Below are 25,115 nucleotides of genomic sequence, written 5' to 3'. Positions count from 1 at the left end.
ACAATTGAGACCCGCTTCTTAACCTTTAACCCTACATTTCCACAGTGGCAGAGTTCCTGCTGTCACCCAGCTTGGATCAGGCCGCAACCCACTAGTAGCTTCTCCTGACCCACCAGTTTATTATAAGAAAAGCTGCTCCCTTTCCCTTATGGGGTATTCCGGAGCCCGTAGAGAGTCCTTAAGTAGGTTCCCTATCGGTAGGAGAAAGTAATAGAGGCCAAGCAGAGTATATTGAGAAGCAAAGCAGCTAGTAAGCCTGATCTTTATCCAAGGAACTGTGGCTACAGGGTCCCCACTCACCACATACAGGAGGGAGGAGAAAACCCTGAACAATGGTGTGCAAGCCCTTATATAGACTTTTGAAATTGCCCACCCTGTAGCCCAAGGCTACCCCCCAAAACATCATATATATATCACAGAAGGAGGTGGTCTACAGCAGAAATCCTGTTTGCCAGGATGCCTGATAAAGGTCACTGATTGCATTACCTGGGCAGCCTGGCCATTCGTTTGTGATGGTTATTACTTAGTTCCTGAGTCCAGGTCACAGGCTCACCCTATTCATACACAAACACACCCTTAAGACAGGATTTGCAAGCAAAAAGACAATAGGAAGGCTTTCCCCATTTGCCCCACTTACTATAGAGGAATATCTGAGGTCATTGGGAGAGTCAAAATGGCTTCAGGATTACTCTCCCATACTATTTCAGACACATGGTTCATATATTTAGATCTGTGTGCACATATGAACATTTATTCCATATTTGAGACCTTAAAATTCTTATAACAAGTTGAAGACCAGCGCTTTAAAGGTGGGGTGCATGGGACCTTGTTCCATCCATAAGCATTTTGAGGGATGTGAAATGGCAGCTAAGAACAGTCCCTGCGTGCAAAAAGAGCAGGGATGTGAAGCTGTGGTGAATGTGAGCATTCACTGCAGCGTCGCATGCCAGCTGCATCTCTTAAAATGCTTACAGATGGATCAAGGTAGGTTGGTGGGTCGGCAGGTTGGCTTGCAAGCAAAGGGAGTCAACTCCAGAAATCCTGACCTATGCAAATCAAGTGTTGGAGAAGCAAGCAAACAAAATGTCTTAAAGTGTGTGTGTGTGTGTGTGTGTGTGTGTGTGTGTGTTTAGGGGCTTAGAAAATCAGAATGCTTCGTGCCCATACTCCTGGACATGCCGAGAAGGATAAACTGAATTCGAGAGTTACAGGAATGTGGAAGGGAAGGAAAAACACAAGAAACAAAAATGCTGGAAGCAGTGTAGGAACTGCAAGTTTTTTAAAAATAAAAATATGCAAGTTGTGAAAGCTGGGGGTGGTGGTAACTTTTGGGCTCAGAGCAGCTGGCATGAAGAGGAGAATTCACTATTTTCTTCCTTACTTTGATCGCGAGGAAATCCTACCCGTAAAAGCTGGTTTGTGCATTGGGAAGAAATGCTGGTTTGGTTTGGCACCAAAAGAAGGGCCAAGGCTCAAGGGCAAAACACATCAGGCTCAATATTCTGATCTATATCCCTTTGAAACCCTAATGAGCCGCTGCTAGGGAATGTGGGATATTCACCAAAGTCAGTCAGGGATGTGATTTGGTATAAGGCAGCTTCCTGCACTCCCAAAAGATGGAGGGAAGTGTACTAAAAAATCACAGTGGGAATTTGAGGAGATGGAAGATTGCAACAACGTGTTCTCCACCAAGGAACAGTACAACTCGAGAAAAATAAACACAGTAAGAATGAGTGCTGAAATACCATGGCAGTGCAACTTTGCTTATTTTGAAGTAAGTTCCACGGATAATAAACAACCAGACTTCAGCATAATTAAAATTGCAACCTGACTGTCCAGAGTTTCCATGCCATGCTGAACTGGGTGTGAGAAGATTGTTAATGGGCATGTCTTTTTCTTTTTTTGGGTAAATGCATTTTATTATCTTATTATGATAGCACATACACACATGACACTTAGAAAGCAAACTACAAAAGAATACACAAAACAAATGATAAACATATATACATAAATCTGCATGTATCTGCACACGGACTTATGTTAATGGCGATTTCTACACCGCAAACTCGGTCAAAATATATCTCATTGATGCACAGGATCTCAAAAATAACCAAGCAGAATAAATCAAAGAAAGAGAAATGGAATTTTTTTTTAAATGGCTCATCTAAGGAGGTTATAAAGCAATAACTTATTTCCATAAGAAGGCTTGCTGAAATAACCAAATCTTAAGTTGGTGCCTGACCTTCATTGCAGATAATGCCAATTTGGTTTCACTAAATCAAGAGATTTGGGGCCACCGCAGTAAATGCACAATTTCTTGTTGAAGATAGTCTTAACAGTGCCAGGCTCCGTCAGACATGCCACAGTGGCGGATCACAAAGACTGGGCAGGAGTGTAAGGAGTAAGGTGATCTTTTAAGTAAATGTTAACTCTCTACGCTAACAGTAAGACTATGAAGACAGACCAGTAGCATACAAAGGTGCTTTGTGTTGTCAGTGGCTAATGTCTGACAACACCCACATGGAGTCCATTGCAGCCATCTCTTCTCAAGGATACTAGTAGTTGAACCCACCCTAGACGAACTATCATGATCCAAGAACCGTGCATCTGGCAAATGAGCTGCAACCGTGTTTAGCAGTGTCCGCATTATTCCGAGCATCATCAGCAATTTTAGCAATTTTTGTGAACGTCTTTAGCCGCAGCAGATAATGTAGAATTTATGCTCTGCATCTTACATCCCAGACTCTGCCCATGTATGACTGCTTCTGTCTGTGCTTACGAAGGAAAAATTCAGCAGAACCATTTTACGACTGTGCTTCCTTTTTTGTCTGAACTGCCTGGCCTTTTAATGAAGGCTTTCTTATAACCGTGAGCAAACCCATTGTCCCTTGCCAATTCTGAGCTGAAGGGGTTAAATGAAAACATGTCTAATCTCTTTATCCTTGTCACACCACTCTGCTATGCAGTAATACACCAAAGAATTTTTCAGAAAGCAAAGGTTGGGGACATGGAATTGCTCTCTCCGTGGCTAAGGGGAGAAAGAAAATATGGAACAAACTCCTGTCTAATTTCAGTGTTACCCAGTGAAGTATTTTAGGCTTACAGGGTTAGGCAGGGAGGGAGGCCAGCGTCTCAAAAACACCAGCAACTGGTGGCTGATTCTGTATTGTCCATTTTTAAAAGATAGAACTGCGAGACAATGTAGGAGAACTAGTAACAGCTTCTTGCAAATCCTTGGCATGGTAGTAAACCTGTGCAAACAACAGCTGAATGGCGGCAAACTTGCAGAAGGAGTTAACTGGGCAGGCCTTTTCAATTTCCTTATGCAATACCTGCAGAGACACAGTGACACGTAGCACAGAGATTTTGCTTTCAATATATGTTTGTTCCTGCTTTCCGCAGATAAATTCTCAGGTGTGTCAATGGCACTTTGCAAATGGATGGCACTCAAATCCGGCCCGTGTTTTATTCTAGAACAAGGGTGGCTGACAACAATTTCATGTGTCTGCCAAATGATAAGTCAGAGTTTGGTGGTAAAAACGCCTTATGATTTCACCTGTGGCAGAGCGCATGTGCGCGAAACCTGTGAAGCTCTTACTGCAAGGTGGAACCTGTTTGTTCTGGAGCATGATCCCTTTGGACCATGATGCGGGTGGTGCTGTGGTCTAAACCACTGAGCCTCTTGGGCTTGCTGATCAGAAGGTTGGTGGTTCGAATCCCCGCAACGGGGTGAGCTCCTGTTGCTTTGCCCCAGCTTCTGCCAACCAAGCAGTTCAAAAGCATACCAGTGCGAGTAGATAAATAGGTACCGCTGTGGCAGGAAGGTAAACAGCATTTCCGTGCACTCTGGTTTCCGCCATGGTGTCCCTTTGCACCAGAAGCGGTTTAGTCATGCTGGGCACATGACCTGGAAAGCTGTCTGCAGACAAATGCTGGCTCCCTCGACCTGAAAAGTGAGATGAGCACTGCACCCCATAGTTACCTTTTACTGGACTTAACCGTTCAGGGGTCCCTTTTTATCTGCTCCAAACATGTGAAGCTCTTACTGCAAGGTGGTATGTTTGTTCTGCAGCATGACCACTCATGCACTGAGTAAAATGTGGTTTTTACTCCCTGGGGAAAACAGTGGTACCTTGGGTTACATAGCTTCAGGTTACATATGCTTCATGTTACCGACTCCGCTAACCCAGAAATAGTACCTCGGGTTAAGAACTTTGCTTCAGGATGAGAACAGAAATTGTGCTCCGGCAGCAGCAGGAGGCCCCATTAGCTAAAGTGGTGCTTTAGGTTAAGAACAGTTTCAGTTTAAGAACAGACCTCCGGAATGAATTAAGTACTTAACCTGAGGTACCACAGTAGTGGCCACAGAAATTGATCACCCCTTGTTCTATAATTCAGTCCACTCTACAGCACCAATAATAGCGAATGCACGTATTGAGCGTTGGCAGAATTGCAACCAGAATGAGGCAAAGAGCATGCTCAAGACTTACCAAAGTGCAACATGTGGGGCTTACTCCACCCCAAAACTAGTCCACGCACAATAGCCACAGAATATTGAGTGCCAGTTATGGGGGAAATAGGGGAAGGTGCGGAAGGGTGAGTGGACAACAGAATCTCAAGGATGGAATGGATGGCAGGAAGCCTGGACAAGACAGGATAGGATACACAGATGCATTTTGTTGCCAGCTCCATTTCCCCACTCTTAATTCAGAGTTCTGGAAACTCTGTCCCTGTAAGAGAAGTTTTTTTCATTAAAGTGTGAAACAAGAGGGTGTGATGACTTATTTCCACATCTCTAGAGAGCTTCTATTTAAAGTTCCAGTTGTGGCGGATGACTAAGATTTCTCAATCTTTTCAGCTATAGCATTATTTTGCTCAAAAAGGAAACAGTTTGATTTTTCTGTGCGTTTCGGTGTCTGTCTTTGCAAGACTGCCAAAAGGCAATTGTGGCGAGCTTTCCTCTTCCCTCCTTTAGCTTACGGAGGTACAGTATCATATAAATTTCTGGTTGCTGAATAATACTTTTCTTTTGGATAAAATGGGAGGCAGACTTCAAGGCCCCACCCCTGAGTCACTTCGCTGGGCCCACATCTTTTGAGGGCAGGTCATCGAAGTGCAGCTCTCTTTTGAGGAGTGGCCGATCCAGTTGCACTTTCTGCAGGCAAGACAGAACTATCCATTCCAGCAGATGCAGGCAAGATCAGAACAGTAAATCCCAGTGAGATACAGCAGGCAGCCTCCCCTGGGGTGTGTGTGTGCTGTGGGCACACAGAAAACAGACTTGTTAAAATCAATATATTTCGCATGCAACGTTATCCATTCTCTCATTGTGCACTATTGTGCCCAGAACCAAACTCCGGGAATGACTAGTCTATGTTTTGATGATGATGATAATGATGTTGATGTTGATGATGACGACGACGATGACAACAACAACTTATTTATACCCGCCCATCTGGCTGGGTTTCCCCAGCCACTCTGGGCGGCTCCCAACAGAATATTAAAAACACAATAAAACATCAAACGTTTAAAACTTCCCTAAACAGGGCTGCCTTCAGGTGTCTTCTAAAAGTCAGATAGTTTCTTATTTCCTTGACATCTGATGGGAGGGCATTCCACAGGGCAGGTGCCACTACTGAGAAGGCCCTCTTCCTGGTTCCCCGTAACCTCACTTTTCACAGTGAGGGAACTGCCAGAAGGCCCTCAGAACTGGACTTCAGTGTCTGGGCTGAACGATGGAGATGGAAACGCTCCTTCAGGTATACTGGGCTGAGGCCATTTAGGGCTTTAAAGGTCAGCACCAACATTTTGAATTGTGCTCGGAAACATACTGGGAGCCAATGTAGGTCTTTCAGGACCAGTGTTATATGGTCTGGGCGGCCACTCCCAGTCACCAGTCTAGCTGCCGCATTCTGGATTAATTGTAGTTTTTGAGTCACCTTCAAAGGTAGCCCCACATAGAGTGCATTGCAGAAGTCCAAGCGGGAGATAACCGGAGCATGCACCACTCTGGCGAGACAGTCTGCGGGCAGGGAGGGTCTCAGCCTGCGTACCAGATGGAGCTGGTAGATAGCTGCCCTGGACGCAGAATTGACCTGCGCCTCCATGGACAGCAGTGAGTCCAAAATGACTCCCAGGCTGCTCACCTGGTCCTTCAGGGACACAGTTACCCCATCCAGGACCAGAGAGTCCCTTTAAAACCTTGATTGTTTCATGCTATTTCATTCAATGTGGGTGCAATTCTTATTGCAGTGGTTCACGTGAACCTCTCTAAATAATTTGTCTCCAGAGTGAGACACAATCTTTCCCCCTACCTTTTACTTCTTCTGCTGTGCCACACACAAGTCCAAATTGCCAACTGGGCAATGAATGCTACCCATAGAGGTTCTCCAAGGATGCATTTCTCACTTCTGCAATCTGCAAACGCATGCCACATATCAATACGATGACGTTCAGTAAAGTCATAAGGATATCTCTGACAATTCCTTTGCACGAGATATAAGGTAGCACACTTTTGGTTTTATGCATTACTCCGGTGAGATTGCACAAGAAGAAACAGGATAGTTGGCAGGCCTCCATGTTTCTTGCCTAAAGTCTTATTGAGACCCCAAACCAATCCTGAACAAGTCTTTGTGGGGAGTGTACTACTATTTTTCCATGCTTCAGAAGTCCCAGAACGTAGCAGTTTGTACATATAATGCAGCTGATCTGCCTGGTCAAGTTGAGGAAGCTTAATTCAGTCAAAAAAATAATAATGGCACAATTTCCCAGGAACTATAGAATTCCCAGAAACAATTAGAAGAAGAGGTCCACCATCATCCATGTGGTTCATTCAGAAAAGGATTAGTTCATTTAAGAGAAGGAATGATGGGGGACATAATCCCATTTAGGTAGCAGCCACACTCCTGTTGCCTTCAAAAGCTTCCTTGGATTTCCTGAGGTCTCCCCCTCCCCCAGTCCTTTATCTTGCAAGGAAGCAAAAGGAAGTGGAAATAACTCTGAGCAGAAAGTAACACTGGAATAAAACATGTAGGACATCGTGGTTTTGCTAGTCATTGCCTGTAAAAAATAATAATTAATCACCACTTCAGGTTTTATAACTGCAGAGATTCTGCTCAGTTCTTGCTCTTTGTTTGGAAGTGGGAAGGCAACCTTGTTTAGGGAAGTTTTAAATGTTTGGTGTTTTAACGTGTTTTTAATATTCTGTTGCGAGCCGCCCAGAGGGACTGGGGAAACCCAGCCAGGTGGTTGGGGTATAAATAATAAATTGTTGTTGTTGTAAGGTAAAGGTAAAGGGACCCCTGACCATTAGGTCCAGTCATGACCAACTCTGGGGTTGCGGCGCTCATCTCGCTTTATTGGCCGAAGGAGCCGGCATACAGCTTCCGGGTCATGTGGCCAGCATGACTAAGCCGCTTCTGGTGAACCAGAGCAGCACAAGGAAATGCCGTTTACCTTCCCGCTGGAGCGGTACCTATTTATCTACTTGCACTTTGACGTGCTTTCGAACTGCTAGGTTGGCAGGAGCAGGGACCGAACAACGGGAGCTCACCCCGTCGCAGGGATTCGAACCGCCGACATTCTAATCGGCAAATCCTAGGCTCTGTGGTTTAACCCACAGCGCCACCTGCATCCCTACAGTACAGTTGTTGTTGTACAGTATTATTATTATGAAATAAATTAGAAGATGATATGTCAGTTGCGGAGATGTTCATTTGCAGCACAGTCCTGTGTATGTTTACTTGGCAGCAAGTCCGACAACATTCAATGGGACCAATTATTACCAGACAAATATGCGTAGTATCACAGCTTTCTTAGTATCTCCCAGTTGCGGTTCTTTTAAAGCACTTATTCAAAATCATCCCTCTGTTTATACAATAGTTCCTCGTGCTTTAGTGTGATCTCATAACAGAACGCAAGGCAAGGCTATGCAGATAGAAGCATCCTTGAAGGGACACCAAGGGCAGGGAGCACACTGAATTCTTAGAAAAATAAAACACTGTACTTGGGGGATGACGTTGCATTGAGAACAAACTCTCCCGGATAGTCAGTGACCCAGTAGGGAATGCAGGCAATTCCTTTCAGGGTTCCTTGCCATATACCTTCTGTAAATATATACATTTTGGGGATTGCATGCCCACAATTGGAAAACAGCCTTTACCAAAGGTGTCACGGACTTTGAAGACGCTCAAACTCAGGACAAAAGGGAGAAACGAGCTAAGAGGAAGGCATGCTTGGCAAACCCTCACCATGATCAACTCCTGCCTGGAAACCTATGTCCCCACTGTGGAAGGATGTGTGGATCCAGAATTGGCCTCCACAGTCACTTACGGATTCACTGTTAATTTTTTTTTAAAACAATATTTTTTAAAGTTTTAAAGGTTACAAAAAGAAAAAGAGGAAACACCAAGTTAAACAAAAACTTGACAACACATCACAATAAGGAAAAAAGAAAAAAGAAAAAAGAAAAAATATATATAAAAAACAGAAAAATAGAAACAATTAAAAAACACAACGAACCTTCCCATAACTTATCTTTCATTTGCTTGTTTCCTTGACCTCCTCGCACCTCCCTTTTTTGTATTCTAGTTCGGTTAGCTATTTCAGCAAATCCTTTCCATCTTCCCCAATTTTTACCCTATAATTTATCTTAATATAATGTAACTTTACCTTTCCTCCTTTCATCCATTAACAGTCTATTTTTACTTAGTCCTTTATAATATTTCTGCTAAAGCCACATAAAGTAACTTCCAGCCTCCTTCTAACATTCCTTAATTTTACAATGTTTCTGTAAATAAGCTTTAAATTTCTTCCAATCTTCTTCCACCAAACGGATTCACTGTTAAGACTGTGTTCACAGAAGACAATCTTACTTGGCTACGAGGGTTTGCCAAAGAAGAAGACGACTCCCCCCATTAACCTCCCAATTAATTTCCAAGGTGTCCCCTTTCTTCCCCATGCAACTACCAAACTCACTTTTCACCTTCCCAGTCTCATTTTTAAACCACCCATCTCTTCTGTTTTCTCCTTCACCCCCATGCCCATCACTCTTTATCCCCCTCCTGTTGTGCAACCCCAAACTTGCAACCCCAACCCCCCTCCATGAAGACATCCTGCATCTTCTTCCTCCCGTACCTTGCAAATACTAGGCATCTTTTTCACCTTTTGACCAATGATGCCCTCCTATTCTGAAACACCCTGGCTTTCATCTCCACTCCAATCCAGTGTTTCATGATCCCTCCTTTTCTGAAAACCCCTTTGCACCCCCATTTTCAGCTTCACTCTGTTTCCCCCTCCCCTCGCAAGCAGATCAGCCCTGTTTTCATGTCTTCACCTCTGTCCCGTTCTGTGAAGACGAAGCATGCAGACCCCTCAAATATTCCATCAAATTTTACCCCATTACTGCCATTGTTCAAAACCTCTGTTTTCCCGCTTCATTGAAACTTCTGCCATTGTTTTAAACCCCCCACTTTCCCCCTCTCGGTGTTTCTTTTTTCTCACTCCTACTCTCTGGTCCCTGCTATTGTGTAACCAGCCATCGCTTTTGCTTCCCTACCTTGCTCAGATTTCATGCAAATTCAGGTTTGTTGATAAGGCACTACAGATTTTCTAATGCTGCATGGTGACGTTCTTACTTTTTTATTGTATAGACAGACAGGCACCTCCCATCATCGTAAGAGGAGTGCTTGTGAATTTTCAGATATTTTAGCATGTTCACAACATTCCCACCAGGGTAGAGAAATTGCAGGTGGGGGTGGGGAAATAAATTGGCAGCCAGCCTGCAGTCCTCTCAAACTTAAATTGCCATTAGAGTAAGTGACTAATCTAAAGTTGTTTGGACAACTCTGGAATGCTTCCCAAAGTGAACATTTTAGGTTCTGCATGTAAATGTGTGATACCAGAAGTATTAAGTAAAGAGCTTTGTTTTGAAAAATATACTACTTGATTTAGATATTAGCTTTGAAACAAGGGTGGCCTAGGATTCCATTGTAGGAATTCTTGCTTTGACAACTTAATTAATTTCCAGCAAAAGTATTTTCTTACCTTTCTGTTCTGGAATTGAAAAGTTCCAATGCCAGCTATAACTAGTTTAATTAAACATAGAAATCTATAATCCTGGCTACAGTTTCCCAAAGCAAGCAAGGTGCTTGTATGTGTGTGGTTGTTTTTTTAAAAGAAACTTCAAGTTTAGTAGACATGCATGTAAAATATTTACTTTAAAAACCTACAGAAAAACCTGTAAGACATCTTCCTCACTCATATCCATTTTATGGCACTTTCTCTTAGGATCCCCATCTCAAAGGCTGTAGAACTAGAATCACGGAGAGCTATAAACTGCTAACCCAGTTTTTCCTGAAAAGTGGGCAACAATTTGTTGCAGTGGGAGGGGGGTATTCAATGTGAACAAACCTTTAAGCATTTCTTTTTAAATTCCATTCCCCTCAGGCACCTCTCAGTAAGCAGGAATAGAGACAACTGCAGGCTAGGTTGAATCCTATTTGCTAGTACAGTGGTATCTTGGTTTGCAACCGCTTTGGATTACAACCGTATTGGATTATAACCATGTCAAACCCGGAAGTGCATGTCCCTTTTTTTAATTTATTATAACCAATTTTTTTTGGGGGGGGAGGCCCCATTGGCGAAAGTGCGCTTTGGGTTACAACCTGTTTTGGTTTACAACCGGACCTCTGGAACGGATTATGGTTGTAAACCAAGATACCACTTGTCAGGGAACTGCCATCAGTGCCGGGGGGAGAGATAATAATAATAATAATAATTTATTATTTGTACCCCGCCCATCTGGCTGGGTTTCCCCAGCCACTCTGGGCGGCTTCCAACAGAGATAAAAAATACACTAAAATCAGTAAAATCCAGAGAGATTCCAGAGAGCATCCCAGGATTGGGAGAGGCAGCCCATCTTCTGGGGAAGAGAATCAGCGTAGCACCAGTGGAGAAGGGGGGCAGATGGGGGAAGCGGCGAGGCGGTCCCATGACTCCTTGCCGGGGACCAGCGGGGAGAGTAGGGGTCCTCCGCTGCCTACGCCCTCCTTGCGCAGAAGGCTTTCGCGCAGAGAGAGTAGGAGGAGACTAGGCGTCAAAGAGCTTCTTTGCTGGAAGAAGTTTAAGAAACACCCACTGACGGATTCTGCCAGCGATTGAGGCAGCCACGGGTGAGTGGCTGTCCGGACAGAAAAAGTTCACTCAGGCAACCCAGCCAGGTGTTTGCACCAGCTTACGCACGAGCAACCTCTAGAACCATTACACCACTGTATTGGACAAACGTGCATGCATAAATTGGCGATTTTGTGCCAGCTGCCTGTATACATCAGTGATGGGTGTTTTGTCACAGTAAAAAACAAAACTCAACAACTTTGGAGTTTGAAAAAAAACAAAAGCTCCACAGTTTCAGTAGTTTCCTTTTTCAAATATGGCAACCGTAATAGCAGCTAATTTAACTTTTAGAAGGGCACCCCCCCATCACCTCACCAAAAGGCAAAACAAGGAAGTGCATTATGCCCCCAGTAAAAGGAAAATATTAAAATCCATCATAAAGCCTTTAAAACTTAAAAATCATTGTAGCTGTGTTGACCTATAAGAAAAGTGCCAGAATCTATACCTATATAAGCCCAACAAAAAGTCACAAAATAATGCGCAAGGTTTAATGTTCTCCAGAAATATGCATAAAGCTAAAGGATAAATAGAGTGGAGTGGAGACCAGGGAGAGCTAGTTTGCGGTAAAGATACACGTCTGCATCTTGCAAGAATCTTAAGATGGTATGTGGGCAGAAGCTGCAGACATTCAAATGAGGTTTTCCCTGGTTTTTCACCTACCAAGGAATCTGCCTGTTTTGCCTGAGGGTGGAGGCAAACTAGTCTGTCTGTATCTTTCCAAGGATGAGCAATTTTCTTCCCCAAAGTGTAACTTGAAACCTCAAAAGCACCTGCAGAGTTTCATTTTAATGACTGCTACCTACTCTAACGTTACATCTTAAACAACCAAGAGTTTTGTGACATCTCAGCAGCTATGGGTTGCATCCAATGACTGTCTTCCTCAAAACAGATCTGTTGAAATTCATTTTAATGTCTAAAAAGGTAAAGGTAAAGGACCCCTGACAGTTAAGTCCAGTCGCAGACGACTCTGGGGTCTCTTGGGCTTGCCGAAAGGTTGGTGGTTCAAATCCCCATGATGGGGTTAGTTCCTGTTGTTCTGTCCCAGCTTCTGCCAACCTAGCAGTTTGAAAGCACACCAGTGCAAGTAGATAAATAGGTACTGCTGTGGCAGGAAGGTAAATGGCATTTCCATGCACTCTGGCACTCATCACGGTGTTCCATTGTGCCAGAAGCAGTTTAGTCATGCTGGCCGCATGACCTGGAAAGCTGTCTGTGGACAAACACTAGCTACCTTGGCCTGAAAGCGAGATGAGCGCCGCAACCCCGTAGTTGCCTTTGACTGGACTTAACCGTCCAGGGGTCCTTCACCATTTTTTACATCTATCTATCTATCTATCTATCTATCTATCTATCTATCTATCATCTATCTATCATTTATCTATATATATCTATCATCTATATCTATCTATCTATCTATCTATCTATCTATCTATCTATCTCTATCTATCTATCTATCTATCTATCTATCTATCTATCTATCTCTATCATCTATCTATCTATATCTATCTATCTATCTATCTATCTATCTATCTATCTATCTATCTACTATCATCAGTCTATCATCATCTATGCCACTCAGAATAACACTTCATGCATCTGATGAAGCCGGGCTATAGCCCATTATTTATACCATAATGGGTTTTCTAGCCTTGAAGGTACCTCAAGACTATTTTGTCAGTCTCCATCAGGAACAAACAAACCTGGTTACCTCTCTCAAAATCCCATCTTCAGACCCTTACAATATGCAGACTTACGGTATCTCGTCTTCCCGATCATGCAACTGTTTTGCTCCTCCCTTCCGTTACTTTGTTTGCCATCTAGCCTGATTAAGAGTTCTAGGGATCTGGAAAGCTTGCAATCTATTAAACCCCTCAAATGTGGTTGTTCAAATGTGAATTATCTCCAAGGAGCTGAATGTTGAACCCAATACTACGCCATGCACTTTTTTTCTCTTAAAAAGTTGTGGCGGTCCTTTCAAAGCCCAGTAGTTCTGCTTACACTCACAAAAAGCCACTTTATGAAACACAGCATTGACAACTCGCATGTTCTCAGTACAACTCTCCAGGTCTCTTCCAAAAATCTGGTTTGCTTTCTTCTGACTTTGTTTTCCTACGTCTGACAACTCACGTTTGAACCAAGGTTGGGCGTCGAAATTTGCCACTGCCTGAAGCATAGGTATAACAATGAGAGGAACGTTCCTGGGAGATAATCCATTAAATTAGGGAGTACTGCAAATCCAATTTAACACTCATCGCTAGGAAGATGAAACAAATTGTGACAGCAAGGATGTGGCACTGGAATGGATACCAAAATTAACTGGAGATCAAAAAGCAAAACCCTGAAGATAGATTGATTGTCAACTCAATCTCCACATATAACATAACATAAGCAAGTCTACCTATGAGTTAGTAAAGAAAGAATTGCTTTGCAGTTACAAAAACAGTCTACAATGGTGATGGTGAATACATTCCTAAATGGTGAAGGGGGGTACTGAGGTGACTACTAGCCAATATGCCTATGTCCTGTGGAGGGGGAATCGATCTTACTCTTGTGTGTTTGAATTGGCCGGATACCTGGATTCAAAATGTAGGGCTTTGCACACCTTCCAGTAGGAGAGAGCCCCCAGGAGAGTTCAAAACACCCTCCGTGTTAACCAGCAACAAAGCATGGAATATAAGTTCCATTTTGCATATCCCATTTAGTCTGTCTCAAAACACTTGCCCCCCCCCCCAGTAATGAACTTACCACGCACTGTTAAGTAAGTTTAAAATGCTTTACTTACTAAATCCAAAGGTCTGTTTCATGTGTTATTCTATGCAGCAGCAAGGAGAGCACAGGTCAATTGCTCCTGGGTGCAGAATACATCATATAGTTTCAAATATATGGTTTTCTGGTTTTATATCTTGATTTTATTCTGTGAACAGCCCTGAGACCCCCAGGTATAGGGTGGTATATAAATTCAATAAATAAATAAATAAATAAATAAAGTGGTCTGAATTTTAAGCAAGTTCAGACATGTCCGTCCTGGTGCGAAGAGAGAGAAAGGAAAAGAAGCAGCTTCACTTCCTCTCTCGTGGAAGCAAGGGGGCGTGGCCTTGCCAAGTTTAGGAACAGAACTTTATGGTTTTAACTCTTTCACACACTAACTAGGAGCAATTTCCCACATGTCCTTCCTTCCCTTGTCAGTGGCAGTATGCCTCTGTTTATCAGTTAAGTGGAGAGAATAGGGGGGGTCCCATAGGCTTCTGGTAGACCGCTATTGAGACCCCTATTGAGAACAGGATGCCAGCCTATACAGGCCATTGGTCCACTCCAGAAGGGCTTTTCTTATGGTCTTAAAGTGGTGGACGATCCACCATTTGCAACACCCCTCTGGGAACAAAGGGAAATTGGATCCATTCGATCAGAGGCCATCTTAGTTCATGCCTGCCTTGCCCTCAGAACACCCTGGTTCAGGGCCAAACACTTGCTGCTTCAGGTTTCTAAAATATAGGTAAAAGGTAGAGGACCCCTGGATGTTTAGGTCCAGTCAAAGGCCACTATGGGTTTGCAGCGCTCATCTTCCTTTCAGGTCCAGTGGAATGTGGGTGATGCTGTGGTCTAAACCACTGAGTCTCTTGGGCTTGCCGATCAGAAGGTTGGCGGTTCGAATTCCTGCAACGGTGTTGAGTTCCTGTTGCTCTATCCCAGCTGCTGCCAACCTAGCAGTTCGAAAGCACACCAGTGCAAGTAGATAAATAGGTACCACTCAGGTGGGGAGATAAATGGCGTTTCCATGCACTCTGGTTTCTGTCACAGTGTTCCGTTGCACCAGAAGCTGTTTAGTCATGCTGGCCACATGACCCAGAAAGCTGTCTGTGGACAAACGCTGGCTCCCTTGGCCTGAAAAGCTAGATGAGCGCCACAACCGCATAGTCGCCTTTGACTGGACTTAACCATCCAGGGCTTCTTTACCTTTTTTCTAAAGTATAGCAGGGAGTATATCTAAAGTATATCTATGGGAGCCAGAGGGTTTCCATGGCCTAACAAAACTCTAATCCATCAGCAGAGAGGAATTGCATTCCTAGCCACTTCCAGACAGTAGCCACTTCCAGATTTGGACCTGAGGATTTCTCAGTGTGTGTCCCTGCACCCAATATTGATCCCTTTTCTTTGTTACTAAGTGGAAGAGCTAGTTGTTAGAAGGGTTTGTGGCTCGACTCCGGATAACAGACAGGCTTCTAAAACACCTTGGGTATAGAAAAGGGCGTGTCATTGTTTTTGCATTGCAATTATCTGCGATAATTGGGAAGCTTTAGATTGCAAGAGTGATGTGATTTAGAACATGTGTTTAAATGAACTCCAAGCTCCGGTCCTTTTTACTCTGAGTGATTATGATTGACAGCTCAGAGCTGCTTCCCTTGACAAGGTGGCAAAGGCACACCTCACGTTTTCCGACTGGAGAGACTTGTGGATGCATGAAATGGGGCTTCTGTTCCAGCCAGGTTACTTCATAGTGGAATTCACAAGACATAAAATCTATCAACCACCCCAACCACCGACAGTCACATCCTTTACTGCCAACCTGACTACTCTTAGCTGTCAATCACAATCACTCCGAGTAATGCATTATACATAGGGCTGCCTCTGAAGATGGATCAGAAACTTCAGCTAGTGCAGAATTCCGCAGCCAGGTTGCTCACCGGAGCAAGACAGTTTGAGCATATTACACCCATCCTGGTCCGACTGCATTGGCTACCAATTAGTTTCCGGGCCCAATTCAAAGTGCTGGTTTTGACCTATAAAGTCTTAAACGGCTCAGGACTGCAATACCTCAAGGACCGCCTCTTTCCATATGAACCTACCCGGACCCTAAGATCATCTTCTGAGGCCCTTCTTCATGTGCCTCCTCCTCGAGAGGTGCGGAGGGTGGCAACACGAGAACGGGGCCTTCTCTGCAGTGGCTCCCTGCCTGTGGCATGCTCTCCCCAGGGAAGTTCGCCTGGTGCCTTCATCATACACCTTTAGGCGCCAGGCAAAAACGCTCTGTTTTAACCAGGCCTTTGTTGATCCAATTTACATCCTATGCCCTATGCGGTATATTATTATTATTATTATTATTATTATTATTATTATTATTAACAACAACAGCAACAACAACAACAACAACAACAGCGTGGGAGCTTAGTACTTGGAGTTGCCAGAGGGTAGAAAGCTCAGTAGATAGCTCAGGACCCAGCTACAGCCCCCTAAAGTCTGTTGTGAAAATCCTTGAAGAACCGCTGTCAATTAGTGTAGAAAATTGGTGGTCCAGAAAAGTCTGTCTCTGTATTAAGGCAGCTTCTTCCCATTCTCAGACGCACTTCACTTCCGGTGTCAAAGGTTTTGAAACCCAAAGTTGTCAACCCTAGGTTCTATCCATTTAATTTCATTTTATATATTTTTTAAAAAGAACATCACATTAAATGACTCTAAGCCACGACTCATAAGTGTAACTGATACCTTGGGTTTCTTGCTATAGAATTAAGAACCGGTTTTGTGGCATATTTGATAGGCACATGTGATACACCCTCTTACCGGGTGCTTTTATTGGTCTTCAGCTTTCCCTTTTGCATGGAAAGTTTTTAATAAGGCTGCTCTGGGCAGAGCCTCTCTTAATAAACAGCAAAAAGAGTCCACATTGTTCTCCTGGGCGGGGGGAGGAGGAAGGCTCCCTTTTATTCAGCAAAGAAGCAAACAATGTTTTGGTTTCTTCTGCAAGCCTGTCTTGCTGGTGCCGGGAACCTGTCTCAGGCCGTCTCAGTTCCACCGTGGCAACTCTAGCATATGCCACACCAATTCCACCAGTTCATTTTGATACATTGGCACCCTATTTGCAAAATTTAACCATTCCCAAATACTGACGCGCTTTCACTTACACGAGATTGAATATGCTGCCTTCGGCTGTACTTGAGGGTCGATTTCCAAAAATCCCGCTGGGAAAACGCTTATGTCCATGTGGAGATGGCAGCATTGAATCGGTAGCCCATTTGCTTCTAGCTTGCACTCTTTATAAAGACTTGAGGAGTGAGGTTACAGTGGTACCTCGGGTTAAGGACTTAATTCGTTCCGGAGGTCCGTTCTTAACCTGAAACGGTTCTTAACCTGAAGCACCACTTTAGCTAATGGGGCCTCCCGCTGCTGCTGCGCCGCCGGAGCACAATTTCTGTTCTCATCCTGAAGCAAAGTTCTTAACCCAAGGTAATATTTCTGGGTTAGCAGAGTCTGTAACCTGAAGCGTATGTAACCTGAGGTACCACTGTATTATTACTTCTCTACTACTGTCCATAGGGACGCAGGTGGCGCTGTGGGTTAAACCACAGAGCCTAGGACTTGCCGATCAGAAGGTCAGCGGTTCGAATCCCCGCGACGGGGTGAGCTCCCGTTGCTGGGTCCCTGCTCCTGCCAACCTAGCAGTTCGAAAGCACATCAAAGTGCAAGTAGATAAATAGGCACCACTTTGGTGGGAAGGTAAATGGCGTTTCCATGTGCTGCTCTGGTTCGCCAGAAGCGGCTTAGTCCTGCTGGCCACATGACCTGGAAGCTGTACGCCGGCTCCCTCGGCCAATAAAGCGAGATGAGCGCCGCAACCCCAGAGTCGGCCACGACTGGACCTAATGGTCAGGGGTCCCTTTACCCCTTACCTTTACTACTGTCCATGCCGGGTCGCTCATCTCGCTTTACTGTGTCCATTCTTCTGGCAGATCAAGATAACCAGGCAACAGCAAAAACTGCAAAAATTTTAGTAGGGGCAATCAGAACAAGATCTATTATTTGATTATTGATTAAACCTCCGGAATGCATTTTGCATAATTAAGTTTTTACCTCTATCTTCAGCACATTGTATTTTATTTTATTGCTAGGGCTAGGGACTGGTGCAAATAAAGATTCTTCCGATTCTGCCACACCCATCCCAGTCGTGACCCCCAGCAGCTGCTATTTGCACACATATATGTTTAAGACAGATTCAATGTGACCACGCTTTTAACATAATGGGTAGAAGAGGCCCTTTTAGAAGGAGAGAGATGCACCGGACCTCTGCAATCCTTGGCCTTGCTAATCCCCAGCAGACCAATACTTTTTAAAGAATTTTCACCTAGCAGGCAGAGCTGGGAACAACCTCTGCATCCCTTTCCTCTGGAGACAAGTCTGGTTCAGCTGAAGCTTTCACGCATCCTTGCAAAACACACAGGCGCAAAAACTCTACCCCCTAAAGTGTTAATCTTCAAAACAGAAATATTTCTTTTCTCCTGTGGTTAAGTTATGACAACTTGCTGAGGCAGGCAACATTGTGGTACGAGAGAATTACAAATGTTCGACAAAGAGCAGTTAGCATGTAACCTTTAGGCGTCTAAGGAATTTGCTGTTTCCAGGTTACACTTTCTAAATCGGTGGGGTCTAGTCGCACTTTCTGCACATCGGGGTATCAAAATTAAATGAGGTTGTATTCAGACTGGTGGCACAATCTCAACCATGTCTGCTCATCTTGGTTGCTCCCAGCACTTGCATTAGAAATTTGACATAGCTGTAGAGCATCTATTATTATTATTATTATTATTATTATTATTATTATTATTATTAGAATTAGAATTAGAATTAGAATTAGAATTAGAATTAGAATTTATATACCACCCTATACCTGGGGGGTCTCAGGGCAGTTCACAGAATAAAATCAAGATATAAAACCACAAAATACATGTGGGATGGGAGAGCCATCCTGTGGCCAGCTCCTACAACATATTCCCTAAGCTCAGATCCACATCATTGTCTAAATGTCTGGCAATCTATCCTCCCTTCTGCCATAGAGTGGTATCTCTGGTCTTGGCAATGGAAACTACAAGCAAGTCAACAATTCTGAAATCATAGAGTTTAATATTTCTGTTTCTGTCCAGAGGAACATTAGGTGGTTTAATATCTCTGTGAAGGATTTTCAAGTTTTCTTTTGTGTAGTGCCTTTGAAGTTGTTAAAGTGATTTTGCCAAGAATGCTAGACTGACAATTCATCCTAATACACTATGTATATCTTTTCAAACTCTTTCAAACAGGGTAGCTATGAGCTCCGTACACAAGAGTGCTCTATAAAATTGAACGGTAGACAGCCACAACTTTGCAAAACCACATCCAAATCTATTAAAACTGTTTCTATTCCTTTTTCATTGGCTGTTAATTGCATTCTTCTAATGACCCTAATTTTGCCCACTTTGAAACTTTTACAGGACAGCCAGGAGCCTTAGTTATAAAAGGGGTGCACTTTTTCATAACCTACGGCAACTTTTAATAGCTACGCTGGAGCATTAACAAGCAATGCACACATTAGGCATCATTCAGTTCCAAGTTAATAAAAAGAGAGTGTGGAAATAACCATGTATTCCCAAAAGGCAAGGTTGTAGATAAAATTATTGGGATGAATATTACAATTGTGGGGGAAGAAATTTTCTTCATTCTGTCTGAGCAACCTATATCATCTGGATTCGGCAAATTCTAGAAAATCCATTTTTAAATTTCCAATTCTTCCTTTCTGCTTCCAGCGAAAATCCTCTTGGCAATTCATGCATGTTCCATTCTGATTGTTCTTAAAGCCGAGCCTATCCAAACACCCTTTCCTAATCTATTTAGGAATCCCTGAAAGCTTGTCATTGACACCCAAGCATGGCTTCCAGACTGACACTATTTTGGGGTGGGATTCAATCAATCACATACCTATACCAGGAAATTCAGATTGTGCAATTACAGTTGGTTGGGACAACAAGCTCTTGCGCAACAAACTCGTTTCCCCCGAAAATCGAACTTTTTTTGTGATAAGGAGAGAGATTGGGGAATACACTGGGAACTGTAGATAGATAGCACTTGCTTTGAGACAATGATGTCTAGCCTTCTTGCAAACAAGTCAGGAGGAATGCTCAATAAACATGTCTCCTGGAAGCACCCAAAATGTGTGGCAGAAGATTCCGGGGCATGATCTGGAGCACTCACTATAAATAAAAACTTAGTAAGCTTTTGTCTGTGCTGCAACAGTATTCCCAAGTGCACCTCTGGCTTTCTCCAATATATTTTAAAGGTAAAAAGGTAAAGGACCCCTGGACGGTTAAGTCCAATCAAAGGCCACTATGGGGTTGTGGTGCTCATCTTGCTTGCAGGCAGAGGGACAGCTTTCACAGACAGCTTTCCAGGTCATGTGCCCAGCATGACTAAACCGCTTCTGGTGCAAAGGGACACCGTGACAGAAACCAGAGCACACAGAAACGCCGTTTACCTTCCTGCCACAGTGGTACCTATTTATCTACTTTCACTGGCATGCTTTCGAACTGCTAGGTTGGCAGGAGCTGGGACAGAGTAATGGGAGCTCACTCCGTTGCGGGGATTCGAACGGCTGACCTTCTGATCAGCAAGCCCAAGAGCCTCCGTGGTTTAGGCTACAGCGTGCCATGAACCCGGCAGAAAAAATGCAAAGGATTTGCACGGGGGTAAAACCTGATCATTGCTAACAGAAGCTGTTAGGTGGACTGCAACATGCCTCTGTATACAAGAAGCCAAAGACCCACCGTTCATTCTTCAGCGATGTAAGACACTTCCTTTGGCACCTCCCACTTGAGCATTTTGCTAGAAATGCAACGTTTATGCATGCTCAAAAACTTTAGCATTTTCTCCACATAGCACAGGGGGGTGCCCAAGAGAGTGTCTTGAGTGAGGGCCATTCAATGAATTCAAATGTCCAAGTCTCTTAACAAGTATGCTGCATCAGCTCCATACTGATCAATGTGTAATCTAAGCATCATTTGGGGATGCGGGTGGCGCTGTGGTCTAATCCACTGAGCCTCTTGGGCTTGCTGATCACAAGGTCGGTGGTTCGAATCCCCATGACAGAGTGAGCTCCTGTTGCTCTGTTCCAGCTCCTGCCAACCTAGCAGTTCGAAAGCATACCAGTGCAAGTAGATAAATAGGTATCGCTGTGGCGGGTAGGTAAACAGCATTTCTGTGCGCTCTGGTTTCTGTCACGGTGTCCCGTTGCTCCAGAAGCAGTTTAGTCATGCTGGCCACATGACCTGGAAAGCTGTCTGAGGACAAAGGCCAGCTCCCTCAAACTGAAAAGTGAGATGGGTGCAGTACCCCATGGACTTAACCACCCAGGGGTCCTTTTTTACCAGAAGTGGTTTAGTCATGCTGGCCACATGACCCGGAAAGCTGTCTGTGAAAGCTGTCCCTCTGCTTGAAAGCAAGATGAGCGCCACAACCCCATAATCACCTTTGATTGGACTTAACCGTCCAGGGGGTCCTTTACCTTTTTACCTAAGCATCATTTATATATTCAACCACACAAAAATGTACTTGTGCATGTGTTACCCCCCTCCACCCATTTTTAAAAGCCTGTGTGCACCACAAAAAATACAGCAAGCCCATTGTATCAGTTTAAATAGACAATCTTAAAAGTGTTCACCTTGGGGAAAGGGAAAGGAGTAAGTGGAGTTTGTTGCCATAATACTGCCCAAACTAGAAACAACACTGTTACTGTGCCCTTCGTGCCTCCCAGGCAACCTGGGCTTGGCAAGCTATAAACTCTCCTGAAAACTGAAAGGTGTTCTCCCCTCACCCACCCCCAAGTTCCTTTACTTCCAGGTTGCGATCTTCCAATAAAGAACCGCTGCTCTAAATGTGTCCCCCCCCCCATGGCAATATGGTGCAACACTGCAGCACATGTCGGAACCAGTTGGACAGCTTCAAGGAAGAAGATATTGTGAAATGAACTTTTCTGCAGCCGCCAGATATGTGAAGATTAAACTGCAGGACAGCAACTGTCAAGAGAGAACCTAGATTTCTGAATTAGATTCTGATACTTTGAGCGCGACCATTAAAATATGCTAGAGGAGTGAATGCAAACAGATACTTCACATTTTAAATATTTCGCCGTCGCAGGAGCTTGACTCATTGAATGGCAGAGTCAGAAGGGACCACAAGGGTCATCTAGTCCAACCCCCTGCAATGCAGGAATATTTTTGCCCAATGTGGGACTTGAACCCACAAACCTGAGATTCAGAGGCTCATGTTCTACCAACTGTGCTAGGAATATTCCCTTAAGAGAGAAGGCTAAAGGGACGCAGGTGGCGCTGTGGGTTAAACCACAGAGCCTAGGACTTGCCGATCAGAAGGTCAGCGGTTCAAATCCCCGCAATGGGGTGAGCTCCCGTTGCTGGGTCCCTGCTCCTGCCAACCTAGCTGTTCGAAAGCACATCAAAGTGCAAGTAGATAAATAGGTACCACTCCAGCGGGAAGGTAAACACGTTTCTGTGCGCTGCTCTGGTTTGCCAGAAGCGGCTTAGTCATGCTGGCCACATGACCCAGAAGCTATACGCCGGCTCCCTCGGCCAATAAAGCGAGATGAGCGCTGCAACCCCAGAGTTGGCCACGACTGGATCTCATGGTCAGGGGTCCCTTTACCTTTACCTTAGAGAAGGCTAACGTTTTACTTTGCTATCCAGGTTTGGATTTAATTCCCTGCTTTTGGTTTTGACTGTGCTGGGCAGGATCTGTAGAAGGTGGAGAAAATTTAAACCAAAGTAGGAGAGAGAGAGTCGCTGCCAAAAGCATCGTACCCAGTTGTCATAATGCTCATGGAACTTGAGAAGAGTCATCTACACCTTTTCTTACTTTTGCTGCTTTAAGCTACCCGACTTTTGTTTCCACATTTCACTACTGGGAGCCCAGACCCAAATGCCCCAAATGTTTTCAATCCCCCTTGCCTCCACAGCCAGATTTCAAGGTACGTCTTACCTGTAACTTCTTTGGGGGGGGGACAGGAATCTGCTGTATCTTATTCAAACCTCATCCAAGAAAAAACTGGCTATTACTGATCAATGGCTAGAGGTTTTTCCTGTCAAGGACCTGGCTGACGGGGCAGAAGGAACCAATCGTTTGGGTGTGAAGCCAGCAACCGGGTAGAGCCTGTCTCAGCCCTAAAACTCAGACACAACTTCTGTTATCTTATAGGCAAGAGCTGCCCTTTTATCTGCAGTTGTGAAGGCCATTGAGACAAAAACCATGCAGGGGAACACGAGAGCGGACAGCTTGGAGAGCTCTGAAGGCTTCAGCAGAAAAACAACAACTCAAGTCAGGGTGGAGGAGACACAAAGTCCAGGGGTAGTGTTGACCTGAGCCGACCCAGGAGCTGTTTATAGGATCGGCAGCCAGTCAAAAACTGGAAGATTGTTGCAACAGCAAAAAAAAAAAAAAAAAAAAAAGGATCTGTCGGAACTCAAGCCCAAAGAGGTCCTGATCCTGGGACCCAGTGGGGTGTTTGGCAGGGACGGAGACCAGAGTATAGCAAAGGCACATGACATGGCAATGTTTATGCATATGGTTAGGCTGTAATTTTATTTTCATTTTTTACCTCGCTTCATTATGATTACTGGAGAATCATCATAGTCAATTCCTATTCCTTTCAGGGTGGCTTGGTTAGATGAGTTTGATGTGAAAATCCTCTTCCAGCACCAAGACACTGGAATTCCATGTTGAATGCGTCCCGTTCGAAATGCTTTGCATTTAAACAGTAGTCACACTGAGCAAAGGTTTTTTGAGGAGGTGAAAAGCACATATGTCCCAAGAGGTAGAAAATATACATCTGGACTCAAAGCATGCAATTGAAGATGATCCCCAAAGAAATCAAAACAACATTAACGTGCACATTTAACCTTATTTCTTGCTTAGTCACTTGGCTCAGCAACACAGCTGCAAATAAAACGTTTTAAGTGTGTTGCAAAGTGCAATACACAATGTGCCACTAGATGGCGAGAGTGAGCTATGGTAAATCCAAAGTATTTTTCAAAACATTTTTTTAAAAGCATTTTGGCAGCGCTTTTTATATGTGCTTCAATTCCACCACTGTTTCCTGATTTATCTGCATTTGTTTGAAAAAGCCACTTCCATTAAGCGTAGGGACTTTTCAGATTTTCATGGCTGTTTCACCACAACACCAGCAGGCACACTATTCTGGGGTTATATCAAGCTTTCAATACTGAATTATCGCAGGATATCGGTCGTAGCCCTGTGCTGCCAGCCACAGCAGAGCTCAGTGGAGGGAGAAGCCAGCCCACCAGCCAAGTCTCGGGGGGTACTTGCTTGGAGGCAGAGTCCATATGCAAGATTCAGCCCAGTCCTAAGGTCAGGAGTATCTCAGTTCATGTAGTCAGATGATCTGGGAGGTCAAGAAAGCCAAGGGTCCAAAATCACGAGAAGCAGCAAGCAGCAAGGTCTGGTCAGGACTGATGAATGTTGTTTCCAGAAACTGACTGAGACTGGAAACCCTGCTAAAGAAAGGTGGAGCTAACTGGTTCTCATCAGGAGCAAGAAGGCTGATCCACAGCAGGTGGAACTCCTTCACCTTCTGTGCCTTCAGGCTGCTGCTCAGCAGGTGAAGCCGACTCGTGGCCCATGACAACATCCCAAACACTGCAAGGGGACTCCGTATCTCTTCTCGGCAATGAATAAACATTGGCGTGCCAAGCTGCCCTTGAATATCTATGCACTATTGACAGAGGTTGGTCTCTGTGTCATGGGGGTACTCTCTGCTATTGGCATGCAAATGACAAAAATACCTTTTATTTATTTGTGTCTGTATGATAATGGAGAACTTTGCAACACACAGGGCGTGTCATTTTGCCTGGACAACAGTTTTGTCTCTTTATATATGGGAACCATATTTTTGGAGCGATGGGGAGATATAAGCTCAAAAGAAGATGGAGAGACACTTGTAACAATCTAAAGCTTTGCCATATGTCCCATTGCTTCCAAGTAAATATGATCAATATTGAGCTTCAAGACATATTTACCACGACATATCTTGTTGAAGGTCATTCAATGTTCACACAACACACTTAAATGGGGTTGCCATATTTTCAGAAGGCGGAAATCTGGATACAAAAGTTGTTAAGCTT

The 25,115-nt window shown here is 44.1% G+C and overlaps 1 protein-coding gene across 4 annotated transcripts in view; it reads left to right on the top strand.

Moving 5' to 3' along the window:
* Nucleotides 1-25,115, top strand: part of RBM47 (RNA binding motif protein 47) — an 87,422-nt gene that overhangs the window by 13,288 nt on the left and 49,019 nt on the right. The window lies entirely within an intron of this gene.

This window comes from Podarcis erhardii (genome assembly GCF_964252035.2).
Source record: "Podarcis erhardii genome assembly, chromosome: 9".
NCBI classification, from domain to species: domain Eukaryota; kingdom Metazoa; phylum Chordata; class Lepidosauria; order Squamata; family Lacertidae; genus Podarcis; species Podarcis erhardii.
Note: the sequence above shows the minus strand (reverse complement) of the source record. Positions and strands in the feature narration are given on the sequence as shown.